At 36.1% G+C, this 23,215-nt stretch overlaps 1 protein-coding gene and 1 non-coding gene across 3 annotated transcripts in view; both read right to left on the reverse strand.

Moving 5' to 3' along the window:
• The window catches only part of LOC115217984 (sorting nexin-27), a 194,524-nt gene that overhangs the window by 112,291 nt on the left and 59,018 nt on the right, over nucleotides 1-23,215 (reverse strand). The window lies entirely within an intron of this gene.
• LOC115218175 lies at nucleotides 20,101-20,202 on the reverse strand. The gene has a single exon (XR_003882230.1). It is a non-coding gene; the product is annotated as a U6 spliceosomal RNA (small nuclear RNA).

The following is a 23,215-nucleotide window of genomic DNA, read 5'->3' on the forward strand; positions in this document are numbered from 1 at the left end:
GGAGGGGATTTGTGCCAGTTTATAAAAGGGACAGTAATAGGTGTCATGCTGTAGAGTAGATACATCATAACTCCAGCTGTAAAAGAAGGGAGGGTAAGTTAGAGTAAAAGAAAGAGACCAATAATGAGAGAGATGGTGGCAAAGATGTCAGGATATACCATCAGGAGTCATTGGGGTGGTGAGAATAGGTGGGGATGATACACAGATGTAACCGATGGAGTTAAATATGAGAGTCTTGGTGGAGGGGGCAGATGTTGCGACAGGTGAGAGAAAGTACATAAGTGAGGTGTTAATGATGGAGAACAATACAGAGGAGAGAAAGCACAGAAAGGAGGTGATTGTGGATATATATATATATATATATACACAAACACACATATATATACACAAACACACATATATATACACACACATATATATATGCAGATATACATATATGCACATACATATACAGACGCACATATACATATACACATGCACACCCACACATACATACACATATATATTCAAAAGTAACAAGTATAATTCAAGATAAAGATCAGATGCACTACCACATTGGATATTTCAGTTATACTACTGTCCCTGCTGCCAAAAACTGTGTTTAGTATTAGAGACAGTAAAAATCTCCCAGTCAGTTTCCACATTTGTTAACTTATGATCATTCTCATGTGAAAAGACTTAAAGAATTTAATAAAAAGTTATTTAACAATTCAGTCAAGATCACAACAGCATTTAGCATCATTAAGTTAACTCTTTTTAGGGAGTTAGCAATTCTCTAAGCATTCTATTATTCTATTGGACAATCTTCAAAGAGTACTTTATGGGGTGATGGAAGATCTCAGTCAGGCTGATAAGCATGCATATAATCTGTTGGTTTTCTTAGGTACTGCCTCTGTTCTAGGTCTTATGTGTTCTGAGTTGATTAACAGAATTTTTGGATCTCCTGCATACATGATTTGATAGATTTTTTTAACTAAAATCACTAATAACTTAGAAACTATATCACTGAGATTAGTTATTCAGGAGTATCATTTGCAAGAAAACAATAGTTAAGTTAGTGTTCACACATTTAATAAAATGAGTATCAAAAATCTCATCAGAAATTCCTACTCAGTGGGAGGAGGAAGCAACATTAACTTAATGATTACATTAGTCATTGAGTTAATGTTTTCCTCACCACAAACATTTCTAGTAATATTTTTGATGTTCCCTTGACTAAATAATTAACCAGCCTTTGGTTAATTCTCTCAGTTTTTCTTCAACTAATTACCAAAAATATTTACTACATCAAAATATAATACTGATCACAGAAGAGATTTAACTCTTACCTGATTATATATCTAATGAATAGACGGTCTACTTCTTTCAATAAATATTTCAATATAATCAACATTTTGAAGGCTTTAGAAAAATATAACTATACACTGGTGATATATACAATGCAGGACCAATTATCTGACAAGCTTGGGACTAGGAGCATCCAAGACTTCTGGATCTCCTGGTTTTCTGGAGACAGTCTAAATATATACTTAAAATATAAAACAGACTCTGAAAAGTAAAGAACCAAATTGTATTTAAAAGATTCCAAATAATACACTTCTACAGCAGGGTCTGATATTTACTAATCAACTTAAAATTCTTAAGACATAACATACTGTATCATTTATACATTCTAATGTTTATAGAGTGCAAATTTAACAGATATGGGAACAAATTACCACACTTCTAAAGCAGATTATGCTTAATCTTTGCCAATCCACTTTAAAAAAATAAAGAACAAGACTATTTTTAACACACCATAAATAAATCAACCACCTACAAAAACAGGGCTTGTTTATTCAAAACAGGGTACAGTATACTGCATGGTATTACACGGTATTCCTGGATTTTTAGGAGTCATATAAAAGGTCCACTACTGTATTATGTTGGTGTTAACCAAATGAAATCTTATACTAGGTTATATGAGTTTCTGATAAAAATTTTAATTTAAATACAAGCACTTTAGTATGTGAGGACATCAGACAGATTGGTACCAAAATAGTTTAAAATAAGCAAATGACAACTGAGAAGAGACGTATAAATCTGTGTACAAATACTTATGCTCTTATAACTACTGTCTTCCTATGAAAGCATGATGCATGTAATTTTAGATAGAGGAAATTAATAGAAAGTTTTAAGATTTATGCTTTTCCTAAGGGTATTAGCAACATAAGTGAATAAACTCCCAACTCAGATTCCAATTTCAATTTGCCAAGAATTTAGCATTGCATTAGAGAACCTGCCACCAGCTACAGAAATATTGATAACTATAGTGACAAGAATACAGAGAATGATACAATGATAAAATATACTTCATTTTCCTCAACTGAATAATCAGAAAATCTTAATCCCAACTGATTCAAAACATATGAAGCACATGAACAACTTAAAAACAGAATTGATAAAGCAATGAAAATAGCAACTGTTGCTGTATCAAGTATTAACTTATGATTTTTTTTTTTTACATTTATCAATTTATCTTCTTACACATTTTATAGAATCTTCTACTGGTTTCAGTCATTGGATTGTGGCCATGTTGGGGCACCAACAACAGTACTCAATGAGGTCTGGTAGTTATTTTATCAATTGCTATTTGTCCATCCACTAAATTATAAGACATAAAGAGACACAGCAAGAAAATAAATACACACAGACACACATTATTGTGTAGTTAAAAAGCTTGCTTGCCAACCATATGGTCTTGGGTTCAGTCCCACTGTGCAACACCTTGGACAAGTGCCTTCTACAATAGAAGCCAAAGCCTTGTGAGTAGATTCGGTAGACAGAGACTGAAAGAAGCCCATCATGTGTATGTACACATACATCCATATATATATATGTATGCGTGTGTTTTTCTCTCATATCACATCTTCACATCATGCATTAGTTGTAAAATAATTGTCACTGCTATACAAGCAGTATCGTTCACTTCCATTATTCTGCAAGAACATGTCTTGCCATGGGAAAATATTACTTTACTTGGAAACAGATGGGGGTTGGTAACAGGAAGAGCAGCATGGAAAAGTGGACATTAAAATGATGATAACCATTACGGTGATTATATATATTTATAGGTGGCTGTGTGGTAAGAAGCTTGCTTCCCAACGACATGGTTCCAGGTTCAGATGCACTGTGTGGAACTTTGAGCATCTTCTAATATAGCCTCAGACTGACCAAAGCCTTGTGGGTGGATTTGGTAGATGGAAACTGAAAGAAGCTTGCCATATATATATATATATATATATATATATATATATGTGCGTGTGTCTTTGTGTCTGTGTTTGTACACCCACCATCGCTTAACACCTGATGTTAGTGTGTTTATGTCTCCATAGCAGTTCAGCAAAAGAGGCCGATACAATAAGTACTAGGCTTACAAAGAATAAGTCCTGGGGTTGATTTCTTTGACTAAAAAAACCATTTAAGGCAGTGCTCCAGTACGGCCACAGTCAAATGACTGAAACAAGTAAAAGAATGATATATATATAGGCTGTGTGGTAAGTAGCTTGCTACCGAATCACATGTCTCCGGGTTCAGTCCCACTGCGTGGCACCTTGGACAAGTGTCTTCTACTATAGCCTCGGGCCAACCAAAGCCTTGTGAGTGAATTTAGTAGACACAAACTGAAAGAAGCCCGTTGTATATATGTATATATATATATATATATATGTATGTATGTATGTGTGTGTGTGTATATTTTTGTGTGTCTGTGTTTGTCTCCTAACACTGCTTGACAACCGATGCTGGTGTATTTACGTCCCCATAACTTAGCGGTTCGGCAAAAGAGACCAACAGAATAAGTACTAGGCTTACAAAGAATAAGTCCTGGGGTTGATTTGCTCGAATAAAGGCGGTGCTCCAGCATGGCCACAGTCAAATGACTGAAACAAGTAAAAGAGTATATATATATGAATATCAATGTTTCACAAATGGACACATGTATAACTGTCTGGTTAAGAATTCACTTTTGCAACCATGCACAAACTATCTTGACAGTTTGTATATAAACATGAGTGGATTGTTTTGAATTATTCATTCATCTAGTGATGTAGATTTTACATTAAGTGTAAGGCAGTATTATGAGAAAGTAAAACTAAATTCAACTGCTCAAGCTAGTTTCTAGTTCATAAAATTCAGCTTTGCTTCTTACTTACTATGTGGAGTTCAGTTGTTTCTTACTTCGTGGAGCTCAGTTTGCAGAGAGGCCATTTGTATTCTGAAATGTGTTTCATAGCATCTAATAATGGCTATGAATAGCTAATGAAATCCAATTGGTTAAACAGCCAGCTGTCTTCGCAACAATTTCCTCTGGCTTCCTGTCCTGCTTGCCTAATGTCATTTATCACTTAACAGATCTTTATATGAGCTTTGTATTGTCTTTATACACACATACATACCAGATTTTATATTAACTGTAACCATCAGTCTGAAAATAATCCATTGCATTTTGACTATTTATTAACCATTCATTTTTTTATTTTTTTCTCTAGTATCAAATTACATCCACATTAAAGTCTTTTGTCATACAGCTTTCACCTGGTCACATATTTTTCTCCATTCTGTCGACTTGAATTCAGTAAATGGTTGGGTTTTATAAAGCAGGCTACTTTCTTTCATCTCTACTTTAATTTTTTTTTCTTTTTCTTCTTTTTTCAGCAAATAATGTGAATACAGTCATTGTCAGAGAGGAATAAGTAGATAGGTATGTCTCTCTTTGGTTGTTGTCTAGTGTTGTCAGAATAATGTTATAAAATTTAGTGAGGTCAAAAAATGCAAAGAAAACTGACCTGCTTGTCATAACCTACTCTGTCACAAGTTGATGATTTTTCATGTCATTTGAGCTGATGCTAATATAAAACTATTATAAAAAATAAAAAAAGTATTAAACTCTTTAGCATTGAGCGCATTCTGTCGAATGTATTGCTTTTTATTCACATTGTTTTGAATTAATCATGCTTTATCACATAAGTTCAAGATTTCGATGATGTGATTGCTTATTTTTAGAATGACATTGTAAAGTATGTGCGAGAAGCCAGATTTGACCAGATTGAACATAAAACAGGGAGAATATGCTGGTTTAAATGCTAAAGGCTTAAAGCCTATCAAATAGTGTGGTGGCCTGCCCAAAATATATTTTCTAATAGATATCCTACACAGAAAAGGTGGAATGCTGCAAAAATATATTTAAAAAAATATTTTAGACAATGAGAATGGTAGTTAAAATGTGTGATGAATGGTTGTATGAGGATGGAATCCCCTGCTTTGGTCTTCCTGTTTAGCTTTAGAGAGACATGCAAAACTTGTGCACTCCTCTTGTGGCGGATATCAATCATAATATGCAAGAGACTGAGAACATCCCTAGCTGTGTTAGCTGGGGAGCAGTGGTGTTGGAGCAGAACTTGAAACATGAGGGGCATCACAGACAATATCCGGTCTACAACTTTACAGAAAGCAAAATTTAATATATTTGTTATAATACTCAGAAGTGGTTGACACTTGTTCCAAGCATCTAGACTTATATGATTCCTGCCAGATCTATACACAACCTCAAGCTCATGTGATACATCAAAGACAAGGTGGGAAATAAACCTGACTTTGGTGGAGTTCTGTGAATTCAACACATTCAACGGGGTTGACCATCAGTACTTGTTGGTGGTCAGCACAGCTGGTTTCACAGGTTGGGTTAGATGCTTGATGATCAGACTATATAGCTACATATCAGAACTGTTTTGTATCACATTTTTGGTCTCAAATATGTCCCTCTCACATTTCTCCAGTACATTTTGGTCCTTAAGCCATTACTATAGAAACTTAGAAGTTTCAAAGCATCCCATGCAAAATGAAACACAGGAAATCTGTGTTGCCTACAACATTGTGGTGTCAAATGCCAATGAAATATATGTGATCTGCACTATAGTAAAGAAATATGAGGTGGTAACAAGTATGAATAAAACAGAAAGAAACAAGTCTTTTGCTTGTTCACGAATTGTGGAAAGGATGCATGCCACTGGTCAGAAGATTCATCTACTGCTAATCCTCTCTGTTAATAGACTCACTATGCCATGGCTGATGTTAAGCTGAGGGGGTAATATCTGTAGAAATTCTTGGATGGTGAGAAGGTGAGACCAGCCTTTGTGAAACATGCTATGCAATAGCTTCTCTCTTTGACAGAGCTGCTATTCTGGGTCAAGTAGAGATAGAGATTGGAAATTTAGCATCTAAAATCTGGTCAAGTACTCACAGTTCTCTGCAAGTTGAGTAACAAGGCCAGTAGTACATCAACCCTTGCAATCTATACAGGATTAGTAGTGGGCAAGAGCAACAATGTTCTCAGTGAAATTTTTGGCATCAACAAAAATTAACTCAACAGCTCATTTAGAGAACTTTCAACCTGGGGACTATGGGAAACTTTCAGAAACTCCTAGCCTGGCAGTACTACTGGAGGCATTGTGGGGTTGACATAAACTCTACAGCAGGCACAGTAGTGCAATCTACTGGGCTTGTCTGAAGTGCATACAAGTGACAAACCATCTTACATACACTCATCATTGTCTAAGAAGCATTGACAGGTAGAGTTACATCAAATGGTTGTAGGAAATCCCAGATATCAGTCAAATCCATCATGATCTATTAGTCAAGTCCATTATAATTTATTAGTCAAGACTCTTACTGTAGCATTCCTTTGGCAAAAAGGTTAGTCAGTTTTCTTCTGTCTGGTGACTACAGCAAAAAGTGATTGTATAGTAGATAAGATTGATAGGTCTGAAGGCAGACACTTTCCTCTTCAGTCAAATCCTCATCAACTTTATTAATTTCCATTCGAAGAGGGAGGTGAGGGCAAAATGGGAGATGCTGCACTTCAGTAAACTAGCTAAAAGGTAAGTGAAACTGATCCACATGAGTGATCTACGTGGATGAACCTACCCTTAGCATGTGAACTGGAGGCCACAGAACATCTGGGAAAGGAACTTCACCATTGGTAGTATGGTAGTGCTGAATCTGTGGCACTATTTGTTTGGTTTAGATTGCTGTCCCCTACTGGTAAATCTCATTTCATTCATTTTTGTATGCTGTTGTTTCCCATAACTGGTTTGCATTTATTTCTTTACACAATTCTTACACTCTTCTGTAATTTGTGTATATAACCATACCCTCATATATTGCCCTTTTGGCAAATAAAATTATCATCATTATCATTAAGGTGAAGGAAGAGCTGGTAGAATTGTTAGCAAGCTAGGCAAAATAATTTAGAGCATTTCATCCTAAATTCTGCCCAGGTCGACTTACGTCTTTCAGGGTCATTAAGATAAGAACCAGCTGAGCATAACTCCTGGCCTTGTGCCAAAATCTGAATCCATTATTATTTATTATTAAGATCATTTAAAAAAAAAAAAAAGAAAAATTAAATTAAATTTCAGTTAATGTTGTTTTGAACTTACATTTTTGATAAGCTGATATTCTTTCTTAAAAGTAAGAAGTAATAACACTATAGATACTTACATTTTTCAGTCATGGATGATGGTCACATATTAGGATATTAAGAGAGATACTAAATGACAAGATAATATTTAGAGAGAGAGAGAGTGGGGTAGCAAGAGAGGAAGAGAGAAGGACAGAGACAGACAGAAATCAATACTAAATCAATTTCTTTTTCTCTAGAAAGAATTTCTATTTGCTAATGGTATTAAATAGTATGCTTTAAAGATATTTAGGAAAAATGCCAGAAGTTCCATCCTTTCTACTCACCATCATCATCATTAATTTTATTATTACTATCATTAAAAAATAAAGAAATCATTATTATTATGGTTGTTTACTATTATATTTTTTTTATTGTTTACACATCTTCAAAAGATTTGTTGATGTTTTTAGATTTGTTTAAGGTCAAATTTAAAACAATTTTTTTCTTTCTTTCATCTTACTGAAAATTGCATTTATTTTTTATTATTATTATTTTCTTTTTCCATGTGCAAAATATTTGTTGAGCTTAACAATGACATTTGAGGTGTTGGTAATCTAATAATCAGTGATGTAATATTGATTTCTAACAGAGATAACAAAACCAAAATATGTTGGGGGAGAATTATAGTCGATTATATCAATCCCAGTAGTCAAGAGGTTCTTTGTTTTATCAACACCAAGAAGGACAAAATACAAAGTCAACTCCAACTAGATTTGAATTCAAAACAGAGAAGCGAGATGTTAACTACCATGTGGTATTTTTTCAGTCCAACATTTCAATCAGTTGTCTGCCCTTATGATGTAATGTAGAAATCAAGAAAATTTGTCATTCGACTTATCGCTTTTAATACAAACCTACCAGGAGCTGGTCATGATAGTCATCATCATCATTGTTTAACATCCGCTTTCCAAGCTAGCATGGGTTGGACGATTTTGACTGAGGGCTGGCGAACCAGACGGCCACACCAGGCTCCAATCTTGATCTGGCAGAGTTTCTACTGCTGGATGCCCTTCCTAATGCCAACCACTCCAAGAGTGTAGTGGGTGCTTTTTACATGCCACCGGCACGAGGCCAGTCAGGCGGTACTGGCAATGACCTCACTCGAATCTTTAGTGTTTGTATTTAAATTGAAATTTCAACCTAAATTTCATTTAACTCGAATGAGAGTACAATATCAATAATATGAATCTCTATGCAGTTGCATGACCTGCAAGGTAGCAGCAAGACCTCATTCAAACTACACCTTACCATCTTATAAAATTAAAACACTAAATAGCAAGCACAGCTATACAAAATCGCGGCAAATGCCAGTAGCAATCCAAAAACCTTCTTTGCCCATGTCCTGCGGAATTCCCGCTTGAACAACCAGATTGCAACGTTGGTAGACTCAACAGGCGTATCGATTGAGGACCCTTATCAACAGAGTCAATTATTTGCCGAGGCTTTTTCAACTATTTTCAAACAAGATGATGGTCGTGAACCCCCTCCATTTGATAGATCGGTACCTCCAATGCTTCGATTGGTCATCACGCGGGACGAAGTCAAACGTGTTATTCAAGGCCTCGATGTCAACAAGGGTCACGGCCCTGACGGCATACACCCACGGGTTATCAAAGCGTTGGCTCCGGTCATCTGCGAGCCCTTAACACGACTATTCAATATGTCATTGGTGACGGGTGTTATACCTGCAGACTGGAGAACAGCGATAATCTGCCCAATTTTCAAGAAAGGGAGCCGCGAAGACCCGCTTAACTACCGACCGGTTTCCCTTACATCAATAATCAGCAAGATGTTCGAAACCATCCTTAAGAAAAGTATGATGCTCCACCTCCTAAACACAGCCTCTATCTCTGATTCCCAACACGGCTTCGTGCCGAAGAGATCATGCTTGACCAACTTACTAGTAATGGAAGAATTGGTGATGCGCATCCTCGATGATAGTGATGCTGTTGACATCATTTTATTGGACTTTGCCAAAGCTTTTGACTCGGTAAACCACCGCCTATTACTTGTCAAGCTTCAAGCATATAGTTTCCATCCGGATATTATACGATGGGTTGGTGCCTTCCTCTCAGATCACTCCTTCCAAGTCCAAGTTAATGGTTCGCGGTCCGACGTCTCCAGTGCGAGCAGTGGCGTGCCTCAAGGTTCAGTGCTTGGGCCCTTGTTGTTCTTAGTCTTCATAAATGACTTGCCCGACGACCTCACGCAACACACCCTTCTATTTGCCGACGATATCAAACTGGTCGCTCCTCGCGGTAATATAGAGGATCTTCGTCAATGCCTCCACAGAATTTGGAAGTGGTCTAACGATTGGGACCTGTGTCTGAACGTGTCAAAGTGCTGTCATCTGCCTGTCGGCTCTACTCCTGCAACTCAACTTGATTTCGAGCTGGGTCGTCTGCTGCTGGAGAGGACCGATCAGGTAAAGGACCTGGGTATCTTGGTGGATTCCTCCTTTTCGCCTTCGGCCCAGTGCGTCCATGCTGCCAACAAAGCACGCGGAATTCTGTTCTTGATTCGACGGTCATTCGGAATGCTCACAGCAGCCATATTCCTACCACTCTATGTCACGCTGGTGAGACCCATATTGGAGTATGGGATTCAAGCCTCTTCTCCTTATCTCCTCAAAGACATACAGCATCTCGAAAGAGTCCAGAAGCTGGCTACCCGCATGGTTCATGGTCTCAAAAATTTGTCCTACGAAGAAAGGCTGAGGACGCTCGACCTTTATTCTCTTGAAAAACGCCGCCGCCGTGGTGATCTCATTCTCGCCCACAACATCATAAGCGGAAAGTGTAACCTCTCGAAAGAGCTGTTCTTCACTCCTGCTCCAGAGCGTCGGCTGCGGGGTCATTCCGAAAAGCTCTACCTGCGACGATTTCATCTCAATCGAAGGAGAGGAGCTTTCTCCATCCGGGTTGCGGATCCGTGGAACAAGCTGCCAGACGAGATGGTGAAGATGCCGACGACCGCTTTGTTCAAAGCCTCCCTGGACCTCAAGTGGCCTGAACTCTTTACATGAACACCACCCTGTACTTAACTCCATGACCCCCTACATGGCCTTGCTATTTGCTTTTGAGCCAAATTAACTAACTAACTAACTAACTAACTATATGGGAAGCTTGCTTTCCAGCCACATAGATCCAATTTCAGTGCATGATATCTTGGGCAAGTGTCTTCTACTGCAGCCCCAGGCTAACCAATACCTTGTGAGTGGATTTGGTAGACAGAAACTGATAGAAGCCCTTCATATACATATGAATGTAACTATCTATGTGTGTGTGTGTCTTTGTGGCCATCCCCAACAACTGCTTGACAACCAATTTTAGTTTGTTTCATTCTCAATAACTTAGTGTTTTGGCCAAAAAAGATCAATAGAGTAAGTACTGGGCTTAAAAAGTAATTACTGGTGATTATTTATTCAACTAAACCCTTCAAGGTGGTGCCCCAGCATGGCTGCAGTCCAATGACTGAAAAATGTAAAAAGTAAAAGATAGTGAAGTTATCCAAGATACACTATAACTAAAAAAAAAGAGAAAAAAATGATCAAAACAAGACTGCCACTGATTGCAGGTGTGGAACTAAATAACAACATATCAAGTTAAAGATAGTTTGTTAAACCACCAGAAAGTATTCATTATATTGATAATTTAATTGACACCTATAGTCAGTGTACTCATTAGAAATCTAGTCACAAAAGGGTTAAACTTCATTGTTAAGCTTCCTTTGCCATTTATAAATGCTACTGTTCTTTGACTTACAAATTATTATTTTGTGTAGCTATGCCAATACCAAGAGACATTGAAATGACAGCTCTCAGTTATATAATTACATTTTGTGATAAAAAGAAAAGGCTTCATACCTTTGTATTAGTGAAATTATACTACTTAATATAAATGAACTGGATGAGGGGGAAACTGTTTTTGTTTTTTTGTTTACTGCTTTGGGGAAGAAATAGAGAGATACAAAATTTTAAGACCCCCTAATTATGTGCCTATCTCGTATATTACAATACGCTAACAGTGAATGTAACTATTTTTGAATTACTTTTTACAATATATTTTGCAAAGATGTTTAACATTACTCTCAACTAAACTGTTTATTATTATTATTATATTATTATTATTATTATTCATTTTCTTTCTTCAGTTGCATTTATCTGTCTGTGAGTCTATCAGTCTTCCTCGCATATACAGCTTTAATGTTTACTACCTGGTGTCTGTTAGTCTCTCTCTCTCTTTCTTCCTCATACATACATCATCATTAAAGATCATTTGTCTTCCTTTTATCTACTAACTTACCAGTCAGTCTGCTCATTCTCTTTACTTACCTACCACTCTTCAAATTTTCCAGTCTCTTTTGACACGTTTCCTTTCTTTCTCTTCCTAAAGCTCCCCGCCCCCACCTCCTACATTTTCTTTTATACAAAGTACAAATATCTTCTTTTCCTCCCACACATTCTGATCTAAATTTCTCTCCGTTTTGTTTTTTTTTTCCTCTTCATTATATTATGTCTCCTCATTTACCATTACAGACTGATTCCTCAAAGCAGTTGACACTTATTGTCAATGTCTTTGTATCTTAATATTCTGACAAGAAAACAAACTAACAAGACCCTCCCTTCCATTTTACTCATCAAAGCCTCACTTCAATTAAAGGAAGGCTTGGAAGAAATCGTTTATGTAAGGGAGCAAGATTTTACAATAAGGAAGCAATGACAAATAATCCCTTGAAGGACAGCATTGGATATATTTTGAATGTTACAGTTTGTTTAGTGGTAGGTCAGCATTAGTTGAGCAGTCACGTGATCAAAGCTATTCCAACCAAGATTGTTCAGCCTTGTATATCTAGGACAACACTGTTCAGTGTGACCTTCCATTTTCAAGCAGGTCAAGCAACAGGTTAGAGGCTCACTTTTTAGTTTAATTAACTATATTTTAAATAAAGTTGTAAATGTTATGAAAATATTTTTGAAAATCATCTGATTATGGGATCTAGGCTTATGAAACTAAGAGAAAAATTACAATAAGTTCTTATTTTATAGTCTATGATAACAAAAATGGGTTAATTTTGTAAATTAGACTCTTTTTAAGCACTTCTAGAACAGTATGCAATACACAAAAATCTCATTGCACCAAAACAAATGCAAATTTTGTTATTTTAAACCTTCGTGTATATTTTATTCAACTAATTATGTAATACATCATTTTAAAGGCACTAATTTCAGTCTGTTGAGTTATGCTTGAGTTTTTATTTTCACTGTTTATTTTAGGATGTCAAATTTACAGATAGGAAAAATAAATAAATCTTATTTTCAGTTGAATTAATTCAAAATGGAATGTAGTGGTGGAAACTAACTGCAATATCAACCAAGCATTTGGTTACAGGACCATCAATAAATGTTCACCTAAACAGTGGTTTAAAAATTTTCAAACTGGGGACAAGAGCCTTGAAGATAAGAAAGTCATGGACAAGCTTCTACGACTGACCAAAACACCATCTGAGGTCATTAGTCAAGTGGGCCTACATATAGGAACTTAAAAAGTTACAGAAGAACTGAACATTAACTATTTCAACAGCTGTTTGACATTAGCACCACAGAGGAAAGTTAAAAACAATGGGCAAATGAGTGCCTTACAATCTCAATAAAACTACTGCTATGACATGCTTTGTCCTCCTTTTGCACAGTAAAATGATACTTTTTTTTTTCTTTTTATTGTATCGTGGCAATTGATGAAAAATAGATTCTATACAGAAGTAACTGCTTTTGACAGTGGCTGGACCAAGATTGAAGCACCAAAACGTTACCCCAAGCCAAAGTCACATCAAAAGGTTATGGTTGTTATTCTGTGGTTGGCAAGTAGAATCATTCACTACTGTTTCTCAAATCCTGCTGAAACCATTACAGCGGCAATATTGACAGAGATAGGCTAGGAAATTGACAAAATCTGCAGAGAACTGAAACATTTATATGAAGTATTGGTAATTTGAAAAGTGCCAATTGTTTTCTTTGATAATCTTCAGTTGCATACCTAGTGATGCATTTTCAATTGCATCACTAGAAATTGAACTGAGCTATGAAATTATACCTCAGCAAGCAGACTACACCTCAGCCAACCATGTTGATAAACTCCTGGAAAGGTCTTCTACAACCAAGAGGCAGCTTTCAAGAAAAATTTTTTCCAAAGAATTTATCAATAGCAGAACTGCAGATAATACTGGAAGAAGCAGATGTTTTTTATTGGCAAAAATGTATAGATCCTAAAGGTTACTATTTTGATTAATGAAATTTATTCTGAACTGAGATATATTGCTGATGGCTAGAAATCACAGTTATTTCTGCACCAACTTAATATACTACACAATATCATAACTGTTAGACTAACTTAATATGGAAACTGACACATTTCCAACACTTACTGTTAGCTAAGACAAGAAAATATTGATGTTGAGTACGAAGGAAATAGAATAATTTAGTTTTAAAAGGAACCAACCAGTAAATTGGATACTACAAGCAATCCTTAATAGCAGACCGAAGAATCTAATTAGATGTTAGAGCTTACCAATAACTTTGAAGTACTAACATCTAACATTTGCCAAGGAACCTAGTTGTGAAACTGGAATTTATTTCATGTGTGGATAACAGCAAAACTCTCATCCAAAGAAAGTTATTTGAGGAAATAACAGCAAAAAGTAACTGAGAAATGGATAAGCATTATATTTAAAAGAAGATATATCAGTAATTACATTGACTTTAACAGATATATAGAAGTAGAGTGTTAAGAAGAGTTATCAGTAACCACATCGTAGGTATATGATGAAGGGCTTTGATAAACACATTATTATTATTATTATTATTATTATTCCCGCCTTTAACCGGGAGGGAGAGGCAAAATAAACTGACACCAGTACTTATTCTTTTAAGTTTAGCACTTGTTCTATTGATCTCTTCTGCTGAACTGGTAAGTAATAAGGACATAAACAAACCAATACAAGCTATCAAGTGTTGGTGGGGGACAAACACAAAAACACACAAATATGATGGGCTCCTTTCAGTTTCTGTCTATCAAATCCACACTCACAAAGCTTTGGCTGGCTTAGACTATAGTAGAAGACACTTGCCTAAAAAGCTGTGCAGTGAGGCTAAATCCAAGGTCACATGGTTGGGAGGCAAGCTTCATCTTAATTTATCCCCTAAGTTACTACAATACTATATTTAAGTCAGTAGCTATTAAAATAATAGTGATGATGAATAGAATGGTTTTCTTAGGCTGGGGGTCTCATATGTATTTGTTTTCTCCAAATCCAAAGAATACAATTAAAGGAACAATAAAATAAAATATAACAAAACACTACAATTCCCAATAATGGTTTTCAATAAAAAAATAAAAAAATACCTAAATAAAATATTTTGTTTCTTCAACTAGTTTTCCAAGTATCATGATGCAACAACAGACAAGATACCTATTGAACACAAGTTCAATACTACTTTATAAATATCTTTGATTTATTAATACTCCATGCAAGCATGGAAAACGGACATATGATAATGATGGTGATGGTGGTGGTGGTGGTGGTGGTGGTGGTGGTGACAATGATGATGAGGACTGCTTATTTGGCTTCTTTGCAGTCTATTATTTATTTTTGTTTCTTAATTTATTTATTTTGATAAATTTCGAAGTTTTCTAGAGATCAATTTTACACAAAAGGATTCTGACTGTTTTTTCTATCTTTTCTTTTTCATTTTTGCTTCAAATATTTTGTTTGTTATTTTTCTTTTTCTTTTGGAAATTAAATTTTTGATGTTATTAAAATGTCAGTCTTTATTTGTTGGATATTTTCTTTATGGTTTTTAATCAATGAATTTAGTTGAGCCAATCATTAAGTGAAATTATTCTTTTATAGAGAGACGTGTCATTGAGAGATGGCATGGTATTGATAATGGTTTAATTCTTTACTCTTTCATCACATTTTTTTTTTTGCATCAATTTTGCTAATAAAAATGCTGAAGTCATTTACAAATTATTTGTATTCACTGTGAAATAAAATATTGAGATTATATTTTCCTGAAGGATATTTTTTTCCTCATCTTATTTACCTAATTTAACCTTTTAGCATTCAGATTTCTTTGTCAAATGAATTGCTTATTTATTCACAATGTTTTGAATTAATCACACATTATTTTGCAGCTTTGTGTGTTTGTGTATTTTTAGAATGACATTGTAGGGTAGGTGTGAGAGGTTGGATCTAGTTAGTTTTAATATAAAACAGGCAGAATATTTGGGTGAGATATGGTTGGATTAAATACTAAAAGGTTAAAAGAAAATATTGGCAGAAGACAAAAACATTCTTATTTTCATAATACTTAGCAGCTACACATTTTACTGACCAGGCGAACCTGCAAGACAAAATAGACCTAGGGGACTTAGGGATTTAAATTCAGAACAAAAGAGAACGCAGTTAAAAGGAACAAGATATTTCATTGGTGCACTTAACCTAAATAGGAATAGTAATCTTTTTATTCCAACTTGCCTATCAGGGTTTATCATCATCATCATCATCATTTAACATCCGTTTTCCATGCTAGCATGGGTTGGACGGTTCGACGGGGGTCTGGAAGTCATGGAGGCTGCACCAGGCTCTAGTCTGATTAGGACTGATTAGGATGCCCTTCCTAACGCCAACGACTCAGAGGTTCATATTTAAATATTAACCTTGTTGTAATTTCATGTTGGAACCTGTGGTTAATTATGTTGGAACCTGAGGTAAATTCCATCAAATTTTGTGCTATCTTCAAAATTAATTGAAGTCAATGTATTTTATTAGAAATATGGGCACAAAAAGGTTAAACTAAAAGGGGGTTTTTTTAACAGACTAGGTACATGTAAATACAATTACACCATGTGTTGCCATGCTTTTGCCGGTGTCACGTAACATGCACTCATGCTGGTGTCATGTAAGTGCAACTGTACCAGTAGCATGTGAAAAGCACCCAGCACACTCTATCAAATAGTTGGTGTGAGGAAGGGCATTCAGCAGTAGAAACCATGTCAAAACAGATAATTGGAGCCTGGACAGCTCTCTGGCTGGTCAGCCTCTGTCAAACTGTCCAACCCATGACAGCATGGAAAATGAATGCTAAACAATCATGATGATGATATATCTGGTTTTAGAAAGAGTTCACTGTATCCCTGCATGTAAGAAGCAACTGAAATGGTTGTCAACAGGAAGGGTGTCTGGCTGTCAAACTGCCTCGGACAGCCTACCCAAACTACACTAGCATAAAAGAACAGCAGTGATGGAGATGTTAACCCATACCAGCATGGAAAATGTAAGCTAAATGATAATGATGATGGTAGTGGTGCAGGCATGGCTGTGTAGCTAAGAAGCTCACATTGTAACCATGTGATTTCAGGTAAGGTACAGTCCCACTACACAACACCTTGGGCAAGTATCTTCTATTATAGCATTAGGCAAAACAATGCCTTGTGAATTTTGTGGATGGAAACTGTATGGAAACTTGTTGTGTGTGTGTGTGTGTGCATGTATATATGTATAGATGTGTATGTGTATGTACATGTATGTGTGTTTTATTGTTTCTTCTCCACCACTGCTTGACAACTGGTGTTGGTTTGTTTATGTTCTCACAACTTAGCAGTTCAGCAAAAGGAGACTTATAGAATAAACAGACTTGAGTTGGAGTCAATTTGTTAAACTAAACCCTTTAAAGTGGGACCCTGGCATGACTGCAGTTCAATGGCTGAAACAAGTGTAAAAAGATATATGACAAAAGATGTATTAGTAAAGCATTTTTATCCAGTAGGATTTATATAACAAGCTGAAAAGATTAAGTCAGCTAAACAGGATTTAAAACCAGATAAATCAACAAGATCAGTCAAACAGGGAAACCACTGAAATGGCCAAATGTTCTTCAATTGAACAAGGTAATGAAAAGGCTTTCATGATTCATAAGTTGATTGTTGTTGATCACCAGGGCAATCCTTACTTCATAGACATATAACTAAAAGTGTTTGAGTGTGACCATCTCATTCAGTCTTCTTTGAGATAAGCATGGGCAACTATTTTCAAGAACTGGGCAGCATGAGACACGAGTCATAATCACGAAGGCTGCATTACTAAAAATAACTTGCAAGTAATTTTTCATTATGCATCCTATTCAGCAAGTCCTGCAGGTTGCCTATGACTGCAGATAACCTGCAGATTGCCTATGATTGTCTTAGGGAATATTACTGAGCATATTATTGAACATTGTAGCTCCCTTTTCAAAGCAGTAAAAATTCATATGGAGTTGAATTAGCTGCTATTTTTGGCAGATCTAGCAGAGAGTAATACTTACCCTCCTGTCCACCATATAAATTGAGTGCTTTCAGTATGCACAAGTGAACTGAAACTAGATACCAGCACAAAGTAGTGAGTGGTTTCCATCTTAGAATAACAGATTGAGCCTTCATTTCACCAAAGATCACTTAAAAAATCATCAGAGTTTATTGACTGCAATCATAGTTTAACTATACCAGTTTAGTGTAAGATACTTATGCTAATGTGCAGAAAGGTTGGCAATTTTTGTCTGGGTTTCAAAACAAAAAACAAAGAACCATCATCCAAAATATAAGCTACCTGAGAGGTTCAATAATGATAAAACAGAGTCTGAGGAATCTAGTGGTGGTCTGTAAAAATTTATACATTGAAATTTGTCAGTTTGGTTACAGGGATAAGGAAATTTAATGTTCTGAGTAATAGGAGGCATTCTTTCATCTGAGAGAATTTTTTTGTAATTACAGGGGTTTGATTGTGGGCAGAAACGTTAGCACACTGGACAAAATGCTTAGCGGTATTTCGACTGCTGCTACATTCTGAGTTCAAATTCCGCCTAGGTCGACTTTGCCTTTCATCCTTTCGGGGTCGATTAAATAAGTACCAGTTACACACTGGGGTCGATATAATCGACTTAATCCGTCTGTCTGTCCTTGTTTGTCTCCTCTGTGTTTAGCCCCTTGTGAGTAGTAAAGAAATGGGTAGTGGAACCAGCTCTCTCTCTTTCTCTCTCTTAGAAGCATCACAGACTCTTCCATTTTGACCTGAACATCAATCTAATACACCTGTTTGTTGTTCCCACACCTGTCTGTCTTCTGTACATATGAACCATGCATGCATGAAAGCATACATGCGTATGTATGTATGTATGTATGTATGTGTATATAATGTCATTGCATATCATGTTCCAGTGAAAGAGAAAAGAATAAGCAGAATGGGAAGATGAAAGGAACAGAGGAAGATCAAAAAATAAATTTCCAGTGTTCCTAAGACCAGTGAGAAGCCTGATAAGGATATATAAGTAAGGAGGAGGAGGAGAGAGAGAGAGAGAGAATACACATTAAAAAGAAAGGATGTAGATAGCATATTAGAAAAATAATATAATTAATCACTGAAAGCTGGGAGTGGTGGAGGATAATTATAGTGGAGTGTAGATAGTAGGTCAGCAGTGCGGAGTGGAGTGAGAGGATTGGGGTGAAATTATGGATTACATAGAGACTACTAGATGTGGTGCTGAAAATACACTAGGAGGGCCTGGGTGAAGGGGAGGTGATAGTGGGCTCATGGTCAGAGTAAAATGGTGGGGAGGGAAGAGATTAGTTAGAGACTGAATACCTAAACAGGAAAAGAAGGAAATGTTTTATATATATATATATATATCTAAAAATATATATATAAATATATATATATAAATATATACTAACAATATAGGATGAAGTCCCTTTCTCTACAGAAAAGGCTTCCATCAAAAAGCGTGGCACTATATTAAAAAAACCTTTACGGTTGAAGTATAGTGTATTGGCTTTAGAATAACCTTCTTTAGCCCTTAATTATAAGATGTATATAAATAAATAAATATATATATATATATATATATATATATATATATATATATATATATACATACATATAAGTAATACTCAGCCATTTTAACATGGCTATCTGTTCCAACAGATTCTACTGCAATTTTTTAACCCCAAGAGGACATTTCCTCTAGCTGGTTAACGATGCACAGCTGCGTCCGATAAACTGCGAGCAAGGGACCGAACGCCCACCACCTTCTAGTGACAGGACCAGTAGACTAGTTCTGGTTTCGGGCTATTTCTGCCACTCCTCAGTACTGAACACCTCATCTGCTAGAGATGGTAGTAGCTCAAATCTTTTATTTGCTTTAGTCATTATTAGACTGTGGCCATACTAGGGCACTGCCCTGGAGAATTTTTAGCCGACTGAATCAAACCAAGGCTTTTTTTTTAAGCCTGGTACTTATTCTATTGGTCTCTTTTGCTAAACTTCTAAGTTACAGGGATGTAAACATACCAACACTGGTTGTCAAGTGGGGGAGGGGACAAACACAAAAGCACAAATTTATATACATATATATATATACAACAGGCTTCTTTCAGTTTCCATCTACCAAATCCACTCACAAGGTTTCTCGTGATCCAAGGCTATAGTAGAAGACACTTGTAGTGGGACTGAACCTGGATCCATGAGTTTGGGAAACAAACTTATCACACAGCCACACCTGTGCCTATGAAAAAAATATGGAGCACTTCATGAATTTGCATGTCATCCTTGCACAGGGTCCATGCTAATCTCTGTATCATTCCAAATTTAGTATATGTACAGCCAAAGCAGTATATATAAAAAGTAATTAATATTTATACATTTTATTCCAGTTAGTTTATGCATGTTACCCAGAGCAAGATGGAATAACTTCACCACCACCACTCCCCACACACACATACCAAGAAGATTGCTGATAAAAAATCTATTTTTTCACCAAAGAGGAAATTTTCGTTTAAGTCCACAGTGATGTAGTTGCCTAAGTGAATTCTCATAACTTATCTTTTACTTATTTTAGTCACTGATGTGCAGCCATGCTGGAGCACCACCTTAAAAGGCTTGGTCGAACAAATTGATCCTGATACTTATTTTTAAGTCTGACACTTATTCTACCAGTCTTTTTTGACAAATCACAAAGTTATAGGGACATAAACAAACATAATAATAAAGACACACACACACATACACAACAGGCATCCATACAGTTTCTATCTATCAAATTCACTTATAAGGCATTGGTTAGACTGAGGTTGTAGAAGACACTTGCCCAAGGTGTCATGCAGTAGAATAACTCGAAAGATACTTAAGCATTTTGGTGTGTAGAAGAGAGAAAACATGTACTCTATATTTCTGGAAGAGTTTATTCATTTATTTAAAACTAAGTCTTCAGTCTTCACTCCATTCCTAAGTCAAATTTCACTTAATATTAACAAAAAGACCAGGTGTGATGATGGAGAGCAGCCTTAGTCTTAAATCTATAGAAATTTCACACATGCAACTATCGGTGGTGGTATCATCATCATCATTTAACATCTATTTTCCATGCTGGCATGAGTTTGACAGGAGCTAGCAAATCAGAAAGCTGCTCTGGCTCCAGTTGTCCACTTTGGCATGGTTTCTATGGCTGGATGCCTTTCCTAATGCCAACTAGTTCACAGACTGTACAGGGTGCTTTTCATGTGGGACCAGCATGGGAGCTTCTTACATGGCACCTGTACGGGTGCTTAATATGTGGTGCCAGTAAAGATGCGTTTTACATGACAAGAGCACAGATGTGTTTTACATGGCGTGAGCACAGGTGTTTTTTATGTGGTCTGAGCACATAAATAAATAATTAGAAAAAAAGAGAAAAAGAAAAGCCATAACCAAATAATCAATAAAACTGCATAAAGAAGGCAGCCTAGTTTATAAAATATATATTAGCAACATCATTATTTTATGTGTGTTCTTCATGCAGGAATGGATTGGATGAGTCAGTTATATAGAATAGTGCCAATCACTTCAAACATTCATTTCTCTTCTATGAGTACCAACATCTTGAGATCTGACCACATTAGTTCTGGCATCATCTTCTGCCAATATACTAGCACTGACAGCACACAACACTTCTTTGTTTACCTCTTTCCTGGCTACATTTCCAACTAATCACACTGTCTTCCACTAGATTTTCGTTGAGCCAACAAGGGAGCCTCCACATAGTTACTCAACCTGCTAGAAATAGCAGCTTCCTAAGGCGGCGAGCTGGCCAAAACGTTAGAATGCCGGGTGAAATGCTTAGTGGTATTTTGCCTGTCTTTATGTTCTGAGTTCAAATTCTGCCGAGGTCGACTTTGCCTTTCATCTTTTCGGGGTCGATAAATTAAGTACCAGTTACACACTGGGGTCGATCTAATCGACTTAATCCCTTTGTCTGTCCTTGTTTGTACCCTCTATGTTTAGCCCCTTGTGAGCAATACAGAAATAAGAAATAACAGCTTCCTTTAATACAAATTCTTAAAGAAAAAGAGGGACATATTTAAGATAATGTAGACATAGATATTCCCAAAAACATAGGATAATCAAATGTTGATTTGGCGTCAAAAACTAACATCATTTTAACATCTAGTTTGGTTGCATGGATCAAGCAAAACTTGTTGAGGTAAATATTTTTATGGTCAGATGCTATTTCTGTTACCAATGCCCACCTGTTCCCATGCAAAGTAATAAATATTTCCCCTAGCTGTTTGAACAGCAAATAGCTCAATTGCAGGAAAATACTTTCAAAAAGAAAACTTTTGTCTATCATTTGGACACATATGACAAGACACAGTATTTATATACATTATATTAGGTTGTCCAGAAACTTCTGAGCGTTTTTAAACTAAATCTTTTAACGCTTCTTTGAACACACTTAAAATATAACACAGTTAAAACTTTAGCATTGCATGAAGTAATAGTGCATCTCTTCTTTGTTCCTGACTAAAAATAGATTTATCTTTCATTCCAGCTAATCTTTATTGACATTTGAAATGGATAACCAAAAATTTTATTTGTGTTGTAATGCTTTTCTTTTTTTAAAAAAAAAGGAAAAAATGCTACAAGGATTGCAAAAGCATTTGTGAAGTTTATGGTGATGATGCTGCAGGTGAACCAACTGTTCGAAGGTGGCATGGAAAATTTAAAGCTGGAGAGTTTAGCTTGGAAGATGACAGTCACAGTGGAAGACCTTCAAAATTGGATGAAGATGTTTTGAAGGCAAAAATCAAAGTAAACTTAAATATCACGACTAGAGAACTTGCAGACAAGTTGGAAGTTTCTACAAGTATGACTCATGAACACCTAGTGAAGCTAAGATCCATTTCTTGCTGAAATGTATGGGTCCCTCACAAACTCTCAGGAAAGAATTGCTGGTCTGGTTTTCCGTTTGTGATATGCTTTTGAAATGGAATGAAAGTATACTTTTTTTAAATGACTTGTGACTGGAGATGAAAAATGGATTGTGTACGAAAATATAGTGCAAAAAAGATCCTGGAGTTTGAGTAAGGATCCCCCAAAACAGTGACCAATGACAAATATCCATGCCAAAAAAAGCTATGCCTTGTTTGATGGCATCATAAAGGCATTATTTATTATGGCTTCTCCCACAAACCATTATTTCTAATGTGTACTGTTGTCAGCTGGCTAATTTGAACCAAAAAAAAAATCAAACAATTGAGGCCAAGATATTGCCAACAGGAAAGAAGTAGTGTTCAACAAGACAATGCCTGACCACATGTGTCTTTGGCTACCCGAACAAAGTTACATTAACTTGGCTGGAATCTCTTACTC

This window comes from Octopus sinensis, linkage group LG12 (assembly GCF_006345805.1).
Source record: "Octopus sinensis linkage group LG12, ASM634580v1, whole genome shotgun sequence".
Lineage (NCBI taxonomy): Eukaryota > Metazoa > Mollusca > Cephalopoda > Octopoda > Octopodidae > Octopus > Octopus sinensis.